Here is a 14290-nt window from a genome sequence, read left to right on the forward strand (position 1 = left end):
ACTGGTTCCAACAGCGACGCTCTCAAACCTAGCAATGTTCAGCCCTTGTGGAGATTAGTCACGTCACCGTTGACTCCTCCCATTGGCTCGAGGGATGGAGCGCGGCGCTATGACGTCAGACGCCCAAAGGGGAGGAGCGGTGAGGGGAAGGAGGAGGGAAGTGGGGCTTCAACATGGCGGCTGTGGCAGTGGCGGTGGCTACGGTGACGGCCTGGCCTGGGGAGAGCAGAGTTGGAGGTGGTGGTCTTCGCTCTCCCTAGGGGCCGTCAGGAGCTCAGCGGGGACCGAGCCTGGGAGGCCGGTCGGCGGCAGCACCTTTCGGCTTCTGGGACAGCGGCGCCGGCGTTCAGGTGAGGGGGCCTCCCGCTGGGGGAGGGGGAGAGGGGCGGAGTTGGGGGAGGGAGCAGGTACCGGGAGACGGATGGGGGAGGGATAGGGAGGAAGCTGGAGGCTGAGTGGAATGAGAGGAGCGGCAGCTCAGGGGGTGTGAAGGCGAAGGGGCCAGAGACGGGTGACTTGGAGAGGATTCTGGGAGAAGGGTCGGAGTGAGGGGACCAGAGTTGAAGGGGCGGAGGGCAGATGGGACGCGGGAAAATAAATGAGTTCGGATTAAGGGGACTAATACTCTACTGGAAAATAGGCGCAGTAGACGTCTATGTGGCTGGAGCGAGAGCTCGGTGGGAATTAGAGGATGTTGGGGAGAGGGACCCAGGTTTTAGTAAAGGTTAGTGATGGGGACGACTTGAGGGTGAGCTGGGGACGTGAGATACAGATTTAGTTTTCCCTGAGGCGATGAGGTTAGGGGGAAAGGGAGGAGACCAGATTCGGGGCGAGTGATCTTTGGGGATATATTTGGCCTTGCCTGGTCTTCTCCAGGTATGTTAATCTTGCTTCTTTTGTTTGTTTTTTGGGTGGAGACTTATCTGTACAGTTCCCCTGGGCTTCATAAACAGCCCCTAATCTTTCTTGTGGATCATTAAGTTATAGTTCATTTATTTGATCTCTGTCAGCGATCTCTGACCTTTGTGTTGTCGCCACATTTTTGTTTACAGACAGTTTCTTAAAAGTGTGGCTAGGCATAAAAATACATTTTATATTAAACTGAAATAAAATTTTGAGAGTTTTTAGACACCACGGAGTGTTGCAAAACCAGATTTGGTAATTTAGTTATCTATTAAATAGCTTCTGTTCTAACTCACCTTACTAGGGCTTCTTTCTTTCCTCAGTTCTAATTATTAGAATTTGAGAATTTGGATAGATATGATGGATGTTTCTCTTTAGAATTTTGTTAGATTTGATGATGTGAAAAACGGGGCACTTAGTCTTTAGTGATAGACAGCTCTTTCTAGTTAATGTCCCAAACTAGTTAAACTGAAAGTTTCTGTATTATTTTGTAGCAAAGAATGTAAAATGTCTGAAGTCTAAAAGAATTACATTGTCTGCATTAACCTACTTTTTAAAGTGGGATTTTATAAATTAAATTTTTGTTTCTAATCCATCCTATTCATTCTTTGTTACTTATTTATTCAACGTTTATTGACTGCCAAATGTGTGTTGCATTAATAAGTCATTATAATTATGGAAATGGAAAAATTAATATTTCTCTAGTGAGAATATAATTGCACAGCCTCATTAGAAGAAAAAGTGTTTTTTGGAAATGAAGACTAAGGAAATCTTATAAAATTATGTAAATATAAGAACTTACTGAATTTTTCTGTTGTTTAGTATTTGACTCATTATTTCATCATGACATACTTTATGTATATCTGAAAGATTTTATTTTTCTTTTTAATTTTGAAGAAGACAGTAACAGTATCCTAATATGATAATATTAGGTCTGTGGACAATTCTCATCAGTAGTTTTTAGTTCCCATTTCTCAGACTGGCAAACATCACTTTATCTTGGGTGACTTTTCTTTGATATCTTGACTGTGGTAAGGTATTTAAAATGAGGATTCCTGAAGTTTAATTCAGTGACTAAAATTCTCTGAATTTTTTCAGCATTATAAATGTATCTTCATTACCTCAGAGTGTAGTCAGTATTATACATTTTTCCTGTTATTTAATTATATTGTTGAATGTTTTGAGGTTTTTTTATATGTAGATTATTTTAAGTGTAAACATTTTCCCCACAGAGCAACCAAAACCAAAACCAGACCATCAGTTTATCATTAACCAAGTAATTTTCTTCAGACAGTCTTTCTCAAGAAATGCAAAAGGTAGCATACAGTACCTTAAATTAGGTATTAAATAAGCTTCTTCTTGGAGTCAAGAAAACCTTGAGTTGAAGCTTAGAAATAACTGGATTTAGTTTCCCACATAGCATGGGAATCCTTGCATCTGTATCACGAAGATAAGTGAAAATCTATCCTCTTTTCCAGAATCTAATTCATTATAGGAAAGAGCCTTTCAGTCAGAGAAAGATGTAAGCGGGGTGTTGCTCTTCTAACCTGTAGCACACAATTTCTTGTAATATTGGAAAATAATTTGAATGTAAGAATAATATTTTCCTATGAATTGAGAATTATAATTTCAGATTTAAAAAATTTTAGGTGAGGGCAGCTAGATTTACAAAGGGATATGTGCTAAAATTGGGTCTATATTAATGAGCTAGGCATTGTTAAACACTTTACATAATCTCACTTAATCCTTACAATTTGTTTAGGTAAGCAGGCCGTGAGAGGCATGGTTTTTAGGTGTTGAGGAAACTGAGGATTAGTAAAGTTGAGTAACGTAACCAAGGTTGCTAAATTTGTCCAATTTCAGTGCCTTTACTGCATCTGTTACATCATTTTGCCCCACTTAGATGGTCACAGGGCCATTTAATTCCTATCAAGTAAATTTAAAGTATAAGCATGAGTTTTAAAGTAATACCATTTTAAACTACTTGTTCTCACTGAAATAGTAGTGTAACTGGAATGATAAATAGTTCATTACAATTTTAGTCACTTAATATATCATCAGTATTCTAGGAGGAAGTAAATACCTGAATATTTTGTACTTTACAAAATAAACTGGATAAACTGGATAAGGGACTAAAAGTTTTTATACTTGTATTGCTGAGTCAGGTTGGACCTGCTTCAGCAAGGGCCAAAATTTGTATTTGGCAGTAATCCTCATGTGTTCTCAGAATTTTGGGTTGGTCATTGTCAGTTGCTTAATGCTTACCAAACACTTCCAGGGTTTGAGTCACTGAATTGGCTCATGGTAATTGTGAATCTTGTGGTTTACTGAGTCAAGAGCCAGCAGTGTGTGTGTTTTGGTTGTTTCATTTCCTCCCCAACACTTAATATTGTCAGAGTTTAAAATTTTTTTCTTATCTCTTGGGTTTGAAATAGGATCTACTGTGTTTTTATTACCATTTCCCAAAGTTGAGCATCCTTTTTGTATGTTCCTTGGCCATTTGTGCTTCTGTGATGTGTATATTCAAGTTCTCTGCCTATTTTTGAGTTTTCTTTTTTTCTTACTGATTTTTAAGAGTTCTTTATTTATTTTGTAGTTGATGGTTTGCAAATATCCTCTCCCAATTTGTGACTTGTCTTATCTCTTCATAGTCTTTTGATGAGAAAAGTTCATAATTTTAATGAACTGAACTTTTCATATTTAGGAAATCCTCTTCTACTAGGCATGCTGTTTTAATAAATAAGAGTATACGTGTCTGTCACGTGGCATCTAATGTGACATTTAGTACCAATATTTGCTTGATTAGAAAGGCCAGCTTCTCAAGAGTTGTGTTTGTATTGTCTTTGGAGTTACAGGGCCAGACTTTTTTAAAAAAATAAGTTTATTTATTTATTTGTTTAGTTTTGGCTGCATTGGGTCTTCGTTGCTGCGCATAGTTGCGGTGAGCGGGGACTACTCTTTGTTGTGGGTGTGTGGGCTTCTCATTGTGGTTGCTTCTCTTGTTGCAGAGCACGGGCCTTAGGCTCGTGGACTCAGTAGTTGTGGTGCACGGGCCTAGTTACTCTGCAGCACGTGGGATCTTCCCAGACCAGGGATCGAACCTGTGTCCCCTGAATTGGCAGGCGGATTCTTAACCACTGCGCTGCCAGGGAAGTCCTGGGCCAGAGGGTTTTAAAAGCAGCTTGAGTTGTGCCTTATACACAGGTTACATATATTTCCCCCAACTGGGAAACTAATAGATTTGTGAATGATGTATGCATTTTACAAAATGTTAATAATGTGGTATGACGGTGAGAGAGTTTTCTTGTGCGCACAATTCATGAGTCACTCATTCTGAGCAGTTAGGATTTCTACTAAAATATGTTCAGAAAGATTTTTTGATATCTAGTCCTGTCTAGTGTGGGCTTTATCAAGAATAATTGTGGGTCTTCCCTGGTGGTGCAGTGGCTGGGTGTCCGCCTGCCGATGCAGTGGACACGGGTTTGTGCCCCGGTCCGGGAGGATCCCGCATGCCGCGGAGCGGCTGGGCTCCTGAGCCATGGCTGTTGGGCCTGCGCATCCGGAGCCTGTGCTCCGCAATGGGAGAGGCCGCAACAGTGAGAGGCCCGCGTACTGCAAAAAAAAAAGAAGAATAAAGAATAATTGTGGTTTGTGAGAGAGCTGACGTGGAAACATTTTGGAAGAGTTTTTTTGTTTTTATTTTCAAGTAATACAATATTATATAATTAGGATAAAATTAGGTGGAATGTAATTACATTAAGTAAAAAGGAGAAATATGTAAATTTTCATAGTTAAACAACTTTGGACTTCCCTGGTGGTGCAGTGGTTAAGAATTCGCCTGCCAATGCAGGGGCCACAGGTTCAAGCCCTGGTCTGGGAAAATCCCACAGGCTGCAGAACAACTAAGCCTGTGAGCCACAACTACTGAGCCTGTGCTGTAGAGCCCACGAGCCACAACTACTGAAGCCTGCGTGCCTAGAGCCCGTGCTCTGCAACAAGAGAAGCCACTGCGATGAGAAGCCCGTGCACCACAACAAAGAGTAGCCCCCTCTTGCCACAACTAGAGAAAGCCCGCACGCAGCAACGACGACCCAAAGCAGCCAAAAATAAATAAAATAATTTAAAAAAACCCCAGAACAAAACAAAACAAAACAACAACTTGTTCCTGTGTGTGGGGGGGTGTTTTTTGGGTTTTTTTGCTCGTATGTTTATGGTATTTAACTTAAATTAGATACATTTAAAAGAATGAAATACTCTTCTTAGTATTGGAGAAACTACATCTGTTTAAAGTTATGATGGGGAATTCCCTAGTGGTCCAGTGGTTAGGACTCCGAGCTTTCACTGCCAAGGGAGCAGGTTCAATCCCTGGTCAGGGAACTAAGATCCTGCAAACCACGTGGTGTGGCCAAAAAAAAAAAAAAAATTATGATGAACATTGCAAACTGACTAGAACATATATGAGGGAGGATATAGTTTTTCTGTTTTGTTTTTTAAACTCCCTGCCCAGTTCTTTGGACTGTGTGGCTCCTATCCACCATTAAACCCTTATCTCTTAGGTTATTTTTATAAAAATCTTGAGCGATTTGATTTACTCTGTCATGTATTAAAGCCTCTAAAAACTTTTTTCTTTTTTTCATGAGAAGACTATGGAGTACTATGAATTTTGGGAACTGTTCTTCTAAGCAGTTGGATGTTCTGATCCTGGCAAAGATCATGTTGAAATATAAAACATCCACCAGACTTTAATTATACTGTAAATACTGTATAGTGATATACAGTACACCCTTGGTATTTGTGAAAGATATGTCCCTAAAGTTTTGAGAATCCTTGCATAAATACCATACTTTAGAATGTCTCTCATAGCTTATAGAAGAGTATAATGGAAAATTTTTAGTTACCATCAGATTTGATGGGTAAATAGAAGAGAACAACAAAGTTAGAGATTTTGATGCTAAACTCAGCCTTCAGCTACCTTTAATTCCCAATCTTTTGCTGTTTGTCACTGCTGGCTGGCCTATCCCCAGCCTCTTCTTTTTTTTTTTTTTGCGGTACACGGGCCTCTCACCGCTGTGGCCTCTCCCGCCGCAAAGCATAGGCTCTGGACGCGCAGGCCCAGCGGCCATGGCCCACGGGCCCAGCCGCTCCGCGGCACGTGGGATCCTCCCGGACCGGGGCACGAACCCGTGTCCCCTGCATTGGCAGGCAGACTCTCAACCACTGCGCCACCAGGGAAGCCCCCTCGGTGTTTTATATAAGCAGAATTTTAAGATAATGGAATGTTTCTTCTTTGAGAGCCCATGTTAAAATTATTGGTAGATTATTAAATGAGAATCTTTTATAACTATACCTTTTATAATGCAGTCAGTAATAATGTATGGCTTACTCCATAATAATGTAGGTCTTACTCCAAATGTCTCTAGGAAGCTATGCTTTTTGAGTTGTTGGGTCTCTGTTTAAAAAAAAATGTTTTTGGTCTGTATGTATTACTGGCAGTAAAATTTAATGAAAGAGTGTACATATTAGGGTAACTGAGGCTTATTTTATTTAGTATTGTAAGAAATTATATTTAGGCACAGTTCTAGTTTGAGACGTTCTTGATCTGTCCAACACGATAGCCACATAGTGCAGATATAAAACATTTTTATCATTATGGAAAGTTCTTTTGGACAGCACTGTTCTCGACAGATGCTTGTCAAATTTTATTGTGCGTGTAGATCACCTGGAGATTGTGGTAAAATGTAGATTCTGATTCAGTAGTTCTGGGTGGGCTTGCGATTGTGTATTTTTAATAAGCTCCCAGGTTATGTTGATGTCCCAAGGACCATACTTTGAATAGTAATTTAAAAAAATAATTTATTTTATTTTTGGGCTGCGTTGGGTCTTTGTTGCTGTGCGTGGGCTTTCTCTAGTTGCAGCAAATGGGGGCTACACTTTGCTGCGGGGCGTGGGGTTCTCATTGCGGTGGCTTCTCCTTGTTGTGGAGCACGGGCTCTAGGTGTGTGGACTTCAGTAGTTGCGGTGCACGGGATCAGTAGTTGTGGCTCGCCGGCTTAGTTGCTCCGTGGCATGTGGGATCTTCCCAGACCAGGGCTCGAATCCGTGTCCCCTGCATTGGCAGACAGATTCGTAATCACTGAGCCACCAGGGAAGTCCCTCAATAGTAAAGTTTTGAATTTACTTTAACGTGAGGTTGATTTGGGACCTTTTTATGAGATGTTTTCTAAATATATTATAAGCTTTTTAATTAACGTCTTTTGCCAGGAGAGATTATATTGTAATGGACAGAACTCTGGACAGTGAGTTGAAAGATCTAAAGTTCTAGTTCTGGTTTCCCATTTAAAACTAACCATCTCTTTCAGACTTGAACTTTTTAGTTTGTAGAATGGGGGTACCTGCTTACATCTCCTAGCATGTGAGGTTCATATAAGATGATGTATGTGATGGTCTTTTCAAAAGTACCTAAGACTTTAACATACAGTTTTAAAAATTATAAAGTTTTTAACATATACTTTGTTAGAAGCATAATACTTTTCCACTGTTAGCTAACATTCTTATTTTTCTAAAGCTAATATACTGCATTTTATCCAGGAATTCTCAGTAACTTTTATTTATTTTTTTATGCTTAATGTTTGTCTTTTTCCATTAGAATTAATTTTAATGAGGGATTTTGTCCTGTTATAGTTGCCACTTAGAGAAGTACCAAGCAATAATTGTAGGTACACCTTAAACAGATGTTGAGTGAATGAGGCATGAAGCCTGAGAAATTGCCTTTTGCTGTGACCAGGCAGGGATAGTTTTTCAAGTGAACAAAATTTGATTGGGAACCAGCAAGGGGGGAACAAAAAAGTAATTATTTAGGGACTTCTCTGCTGGTGCAGTGGTTAAGAATCCACCTGCAATGCAGGGGACACAAGTTTGAGCCCTGGTCCAGGAAGATCCCACATGCTGTGGAGCAGCTAAGCCCATGTGCCACAGCTACTGAGCCTGCGCTCTAGAGCCCATAAGCCACAACTACTGAGCCTGCGTGCTACAACTACTGAGGCCCGCGCGCCTACAGTCCATGCTCCACAACAAAGACAAGCCACCACAGTGAGAAGCCTGTGCACCGCAGTGAGAAGCCCGAGCACCACAAGGAAGAGTAGCCCCCACTCGCCACAACTAGAGAAAGCCCATGCACAGCAACGAAGACCCAATGCAGCCAAAAATAAATAAATTTAAAAAAAGAAAAAAAAAAGAATTTTCCCTTTCACCCAAAATGTGCACACACACACACACAAAATTTTAAAAAAAAAGTAATTATTTAGCTAGTTTTTCAATTGGGGGAAAAGAATAAAAGCCAGATAACATCTCTCTTCACTGTAGAATTCTATTTGCATATTCCTGTGTTTTCTTTCTTTTTATTATTTTTTGGCTGCGTTGGGTCTTCTTTGCTGCACGTGGGCTTTCTCTAGTTGCAGCGAGCAGGGCTACTCTTCATTGCAGTTTGCAGGCTTCTCATTGCGGTGGCTTCTCTTGTTGCGGAGCAGGGGCTCTAGGTGTGTGGGCTTCAGTAGTTGCAGCACGCGGGCTCAGTAGTTGTAGCTCGCGGGCTCTAGAGTGCAGGCTCAGTAGTTGTGGTGCACAGGCCTAGTTGCTCCGTGGCATGTGGGATCTTCCCGGACCAGGGATCGAACCCGTGTCCCCTGCATTGGCAGGTGGATTCTTAACCACTTACTACCCAGGAAGTCCCAACCTTTTTTTAATTTTTATTTTTAATCTTTAACCTTTATAGAGGGTTTCCTATTTGATCTTCAGGGACTCACTTTTAAGTCAATGTAAAAAATGAATGGGTTTCTTATTATGGGTGACAGTCTCTTGGTACCAGCTTTCTTTATTCTTTGGAGTATGTACAAGCCATTGAAGTGGGGAAATACTCTTACTAAAATAAGATTTGGTTTAGGAAGGTGAGGAGGTCCCAGTAGACAGTGGTAACTGTTGCTTGTGTTATCTTATTTTGTCCTTATAATAACCCTTTTGATTTACTTCATATTAACATTTCTTATATTATTAATCTTTGCTTTTACTTATAAGAAGAATGTGTTTGTTGAGTTTTGTTATTAGAGATATATTACAACCCGTTTTGATAGATACTTGTACAACAACTAAGATTTGTTGAAAGGTCTGCCATGTGCTTTTTGTTTTCCTTTATTAGAAATCATTTCATAATAAAATATATGAAGTTATAAAAGATAGAAGAAAATTCTTTTGTATATGTATTGTATGTACCTTTAGCTTTAGAAGTAGAGCTGTTTTCTTTCTTTTTTTTTTTTTTTTGCTGTACGCGGGCCTCTCACTGTTGCGGCCTCTCTCCCATTGCGGAGCACAGGCTCTGGATGCGCAGGCTCAGCGGCCATGGCTCACGGGCCCAGCCGCTCTGCGGCATGTGGGATCTTCCCCGACTGGGGCACGAACCCGTGTCCCCTGCATCTGCAGACGGACTCTCAACCACTGCGCCACCAGGGAAGCCCCTAGAAGTAGAGCTCTTAAGACAATTGCCAATAACCTTATTATGTTAATTGCTACGTTCGGTAATCTGAAGCAAATCTGTTAGTGGATAATTTTCAAAGGATGAGGAGCCTTTGTTGATTTTGTTTCCGAGACTCTAACCACACAGATATCTTTTCTATAACATTTCCTATCCTAATTTCCCATTTTCTAAAAGGCTTGTCTTTTATGCTTTTTCTTTTTTTGAACCCAGGCCGAATATTGGTCTTTGAAAAGGGGGAGTAAATTCTATCATATTATGTTTATAAATCTATTTAGTTTTATTCTTATTCTACGTTTTCTGTTTACCCTCCCTTTTTCTTGCTTTTTAAAATCTTTTTCTTCCTTTTGATTAATTTTCTGTATTTGACTTCTTTGCTTTAGTTATTTGAAAGTTGCTCATCCTATTCCTTTTTTTATGTTGGTTGTTGTTAAAATTTTTATATGTAATTTTAAAATTTATTTATTTATTTGGCTGTTCTGGGTCTTAGTTGCTGCATGCAGAATCTTCGTTGTGGTGTATGGTATCTTTAGTTGTGTCATGCAAACTCTGAGTTGTGGCATGTGGGATCCAGTTCCCTGATCAGGGATCGAACCTGGGTCCCCTGCATTGGGAGCGTGGAGTATCAGCCACTGGACACCAGGGAAGTCCAATGTATGTAATTTTTATGCATAAAATCCATGTGTACTGTATATGTAATCTCTACAATAAGACAAGTTTGTTTTGCTTCCTCCTCTCTCCCAAATTTCTCCCATTTTCAGGTCATCTCAGATTTTACTTCCAGATCACTTATTTACTTTTATGTCAGGAGTTGCCTTGGACAACGTATATTTTACTGATTTATTTGCCCACTGCTTTTTCTGATGTTTTCCATTTCTCCTACTTTAGATTAATTTTATGCTTTGGTAAACTATATCTCTGAATTCTTTTTTCAGGGAGGAATCAATGAAGAGTGAATTTTCAGTCTTTAGATCTTGAAATGTTTTCATTTTGCTCCCTTATTTGGATACTAGGGCTCTAATTTTACAACTGTCCTTAATCAGATTTTTGAAGATAATTGCTCCATAATTTTATAGCCTCTGTCGTTGATAGTGAGTTCTTGAAGCTAGTCTTATTCTCTTTCCTTTGTATATAACCACTTTCTATCTGGAAGCTGTTTGTTGTTCAGACTTTTAAAAATCTGGTGATGATCTAAATTTTTGTGATGTGTCTAGATTTCAGTTTTTACCAGTGCATTTTGCTTGGTACTCACCTCTTCTAGTTTCAAGACTGTGTTATTTATTTATTTAGCTCTTAGAGGTTTTATTTCTCTTTTTCTGTACTCTTAGTTCTCTCCTGAAAGTCCTGGTAGACCAATTTGAGAACTGCTTAAAACTATTGATCCTGAGCTTGAAACACTTTCACCATGGCATATTTTTTCCACCTTCTAAACTCGTCTGTATTTAGGGCTGGATTTTTAAAAATAGCTTTATTAAGGTATAGTTCATATATCACAAAATTCAGTCATTAAAAATGTACAGTTCAAAATAAAAAGTGTACAGTTCAGTGTTTTTTTAGTATTCACAGTGTGGTGAAACCGCCACTACAGTCTGTTGAAAATGTTCCAGAGCATTTTCAGTACCCCAAAAAGAAACCTCATGTCCATTAGCATGCACTCCCTATTCCACTCTCCCCACAGCCCCTAGCAACCACTTATTTACTTTCTGTTTCTGGATTTGCCTATTTTAGACATTTCACATAAATGGAAATATGTAGTCTTTTGTGACTTGCTTCTTTCATTTAGCGTGTTTTCTGTGTTCAACCATGCCATTTTTTTCCCATAAGTTTATTTTATTTATTTATTTTTGGCTGCGTTGGGTCTTCGTTGCTGCGCACGGGCTTTCCCTAGTTGCAGCAAGCGGGGGCCACTCTTCATTGTGGTGCGCGGGCTTGCAGTGGCTTCTCTTGTTGAGGAGCATGGGGTCTAGGTGTGTGGGTTTCAGTAGTTGTGGCATGCAGGCTCAGTAGTTGTGGCACATAGGTTTAGTTGCTCTGCGGCATGTGGGATCTTCCCGGACCAAGGCTCGAACCTGTGTCCCCTGCATTGGCAGGCACATTCTTAACTACTGCACCACCAGGGAAGCCCCATGCCATTGTTTTTTATTGCCAAATAATATTCCATTGTATGTATGTATCATGTTTTATTTATCCATTTGTCAGTTGATGGACAGTTGGGTTGTTTCCACTTTGTCTATGTGGATGTATGTTTTCATTTCTCTCAGGGATTAACATCTTAAATTTCAAACAGTCTAGTTTGAACTGATAACCGACTTAACTTCAATATCATACAAAGACTCTGATCCTGTATGGTTCTGTACTACCCCCTTTAAACGTTGTTGTCACAAATTGCAACTTATGTGCAACATGGATGAACCTGGAGGGCATTATGGTAAGTGAAATAAGCCAGGCATAGAAAGACAATAGCATAGATTTTTTTTTTTTTGGTTGCGTTGGGTCTTCATTGCTGCGGGTGGGCTTTCTTTAGTTGCGGTGAGTGGTGGCTACTCTTCATTGAGGTGTGCTTGCTTCTCATTGCGGTGGCTTCTCTTGTTGCAGAGCATGGGCTCTAGGCACGTGGGCTTCAGTAGTTGCAGCACATGGGCTCAGTAGTTGCGGCACGTGGGCTCTAGGGCACGCAGGCTTCAGTAGTTGTGGTGTGTGGGCTCTAGAGCGCAGGCTTAGCAGTTGTGGCGCACGGGCTTAGTTGCTCTGCGGCATGTGGGATCTTCACAGACCAGGGCTCAAACCCGTGTTCTCTGCATAGGTGGATTCTTAAGCACTGTGCCACCAGGGAAGTCCAGTGACATAGATTTATAATAATTTTTGTGCATTAAAAAAAAATCTGTACTAAATAAAAAGGGGAGTTGGAAACCAAAAACAATACTAGCTGTTAGCCCATTTATTCTTTTTTTTAAATAAATTTATTTAATTTTGGCTGCGTTGGGTCTTTGTTGCTGTGTGCAGGCTTTCTCTAGTTGCGGGGAGTGGGGGCTACTCTTCGCTCTGGTGCACGGGCCTCTCATTGCAGTGGCTTCTCTTGTTGTGGAGCACAGGTTCTAGGTGCACAGGCTTCGGTAGTTGTGGCACGTGGGCTCAGTAGCTGTGGCCTGCAGGCTCTAGAGTGCGGGCTCAGTAGTTGTGGCTCACGGGCTTAGTTGCTCCACGGCATGTGGGATCTTCCCAGACCAGGGCTCAAACCTGTGTCCCCTGCATTGGCAGGCAGATTCTTAATCACTGTGCCACCAGGGAAGTCTTAGCCCATTTATTCTTAGCAGAGGTCTTTATTTCTTCCTGAGGCTTTGAGTTACTGTGGTATTCTGCTATTTCAGCCTGAAGGACTTTTAACATTTCTTGTAGGCAACAAACTCTCTCAGGTTTATTTATCTGAGAATGTTTCAGTTTCTCCCTTGTTAAAAAAAAAAAAATTATCTATTTTTTTTGTGCTGTGTCGGGGTCCTAGTTGCGGCATGTGGGATCTTTCATTGCAGTGCGAGGGCTCTTCGTTGCAATGCGTGGGCTTCTCTCTTTCTGGTGTACAGGCTCAGTAGTTGTGGCACGTGGGCTCTCAGGTTGTGGCACGTGGGCTCCAGAGCACATGGGCTCTGTAGCTCTGGTGCAGGCTCCAGAGCACATGGGCTCTGTAGTTGTGGCGTGCAGTCTCCAGAGCGTAGGGCTCTGTAGTTGTGGCATGTGGGCTCTGTAGTTGTGGTGGGCAGGCTTAGTTGCCCTGTGGCATGTGGGATCCTAGTTCTCTGACCAGGGATCGAACCTGTCCCCTTCATTGGAAGGTGGATTCTTAACCACTGGACCACCAGGGGAGTCCCCCTCCCTCATTTTTTGTTTTTTTAATTAATTTATTTTTGGTTGCATTGGGTCTTCCTTGCTGTGCGTGGGCTTTCTCTAGCTGTCGCGAGTGGGGGCTACTCTTCTTCGTGATGTGCGGGCTTCTCATTGCGGTGGCTTCTCTTGTTGCAGAGCACGGCCTCTAGGTGTGCAGACTTCAGTAGTTGTGGCATGAGGGCTCAGAAATTGTGGCTCATGGGCTCTAGAGCGCAGGCTCAGTAGTTGCAGCGCACAGGCTTAGTTGCTCAGTAGCATGTGGGATCTTCCTGGACCAGGGCTCAAACCTGTGTCCCCTCCATTGGCAGATGGATTCCTAACCACTGCGCCACCAGGAAAGTCCCCCTCCGTCATTTTTGAAGGACAGTTTTTGCCAGATACAGTATTCTTGGTTGACAGTTTTTTTTTCTTTTGGTAATTTAAATATGTCATCCTCCTCTCTTCTGTCCTCCATAGTTTCTGATTAGAAATTGACTGTTAATCTGTTGAGGCTCCCTTGTAAATGATGAGTTGCTTCTCTTGCTTTTAATGATTCATTCTTTTTTTTCAACAGTTTGCTTATAATGTGTCTTGGTTTGAATCTCTTTGACTTTATCCTACTTGGAGTTCATTGAGCTTCTTGGATTTGTAGATTTGTCTTTCATCAAATCTGGGAAGATTTTGGCCATTATTTTTTATTTATTTATATTTTTTTATTATTATTTTTTTTGTAGTACACGGGCCTCTCACTGTTGCGGCTTCTCCCATTGTGGAGCACAGGCTCTGGACGCACAGGCTCAGCGGCCATGGCTTACGGGCCTAGCCGCTCCGCGGCATGTGGGATCTTCCCATACCGGGGCACGAACCCGTGTCCCCTGCATCGGCAGGCGGACTCTCAGCCACTGCGCCACCAGGGAAGCCCTTGGCCGTTATTTTTTAAAATAGTCTTTCTGCCCTTTTCTCTTTTCTGTGACTCCTGTAATGTGGATGTTGATATGCTTAATG

General features: G+C 41.3%; 1 protein-coding gene across 2 annotated transcripts in view; it reads left to right on the forward strand.

Annotated features, from left to right (window-relative positions):
• Nucleotides 1–211: 211 nt before the first annotated feature.
• The window catches only part of UBAP1 (ubiquitin associated protein 1), a gene marked incomplete at its 5' end in the record, with an annotated part of 55172 nt that continues 41093 nt past the window's right edge, over nt 212–14290 (forward strand). The window contains one exon of one of the 2 annotated variants that reach the window (XM_082657245.1): nt 212–350. Of the gene's footprint in view, nt 351–461; nt 877–14290 lie in introns of those variants that run through there. The other variant, XM_082657246.1, reaches the window with a different exon arrangement.

This window comes from Grampus griseus, assembly GCF_964374135.1.
Source record: "Grampus griseus genome assembly, chromosome: 6".
NCBI classification, from domain to species: Eukaryota; Metazoa; Chordata; class Mammalia; order Artiodactyla; family Delphinidae; genus Grampus; species Grampus griseus.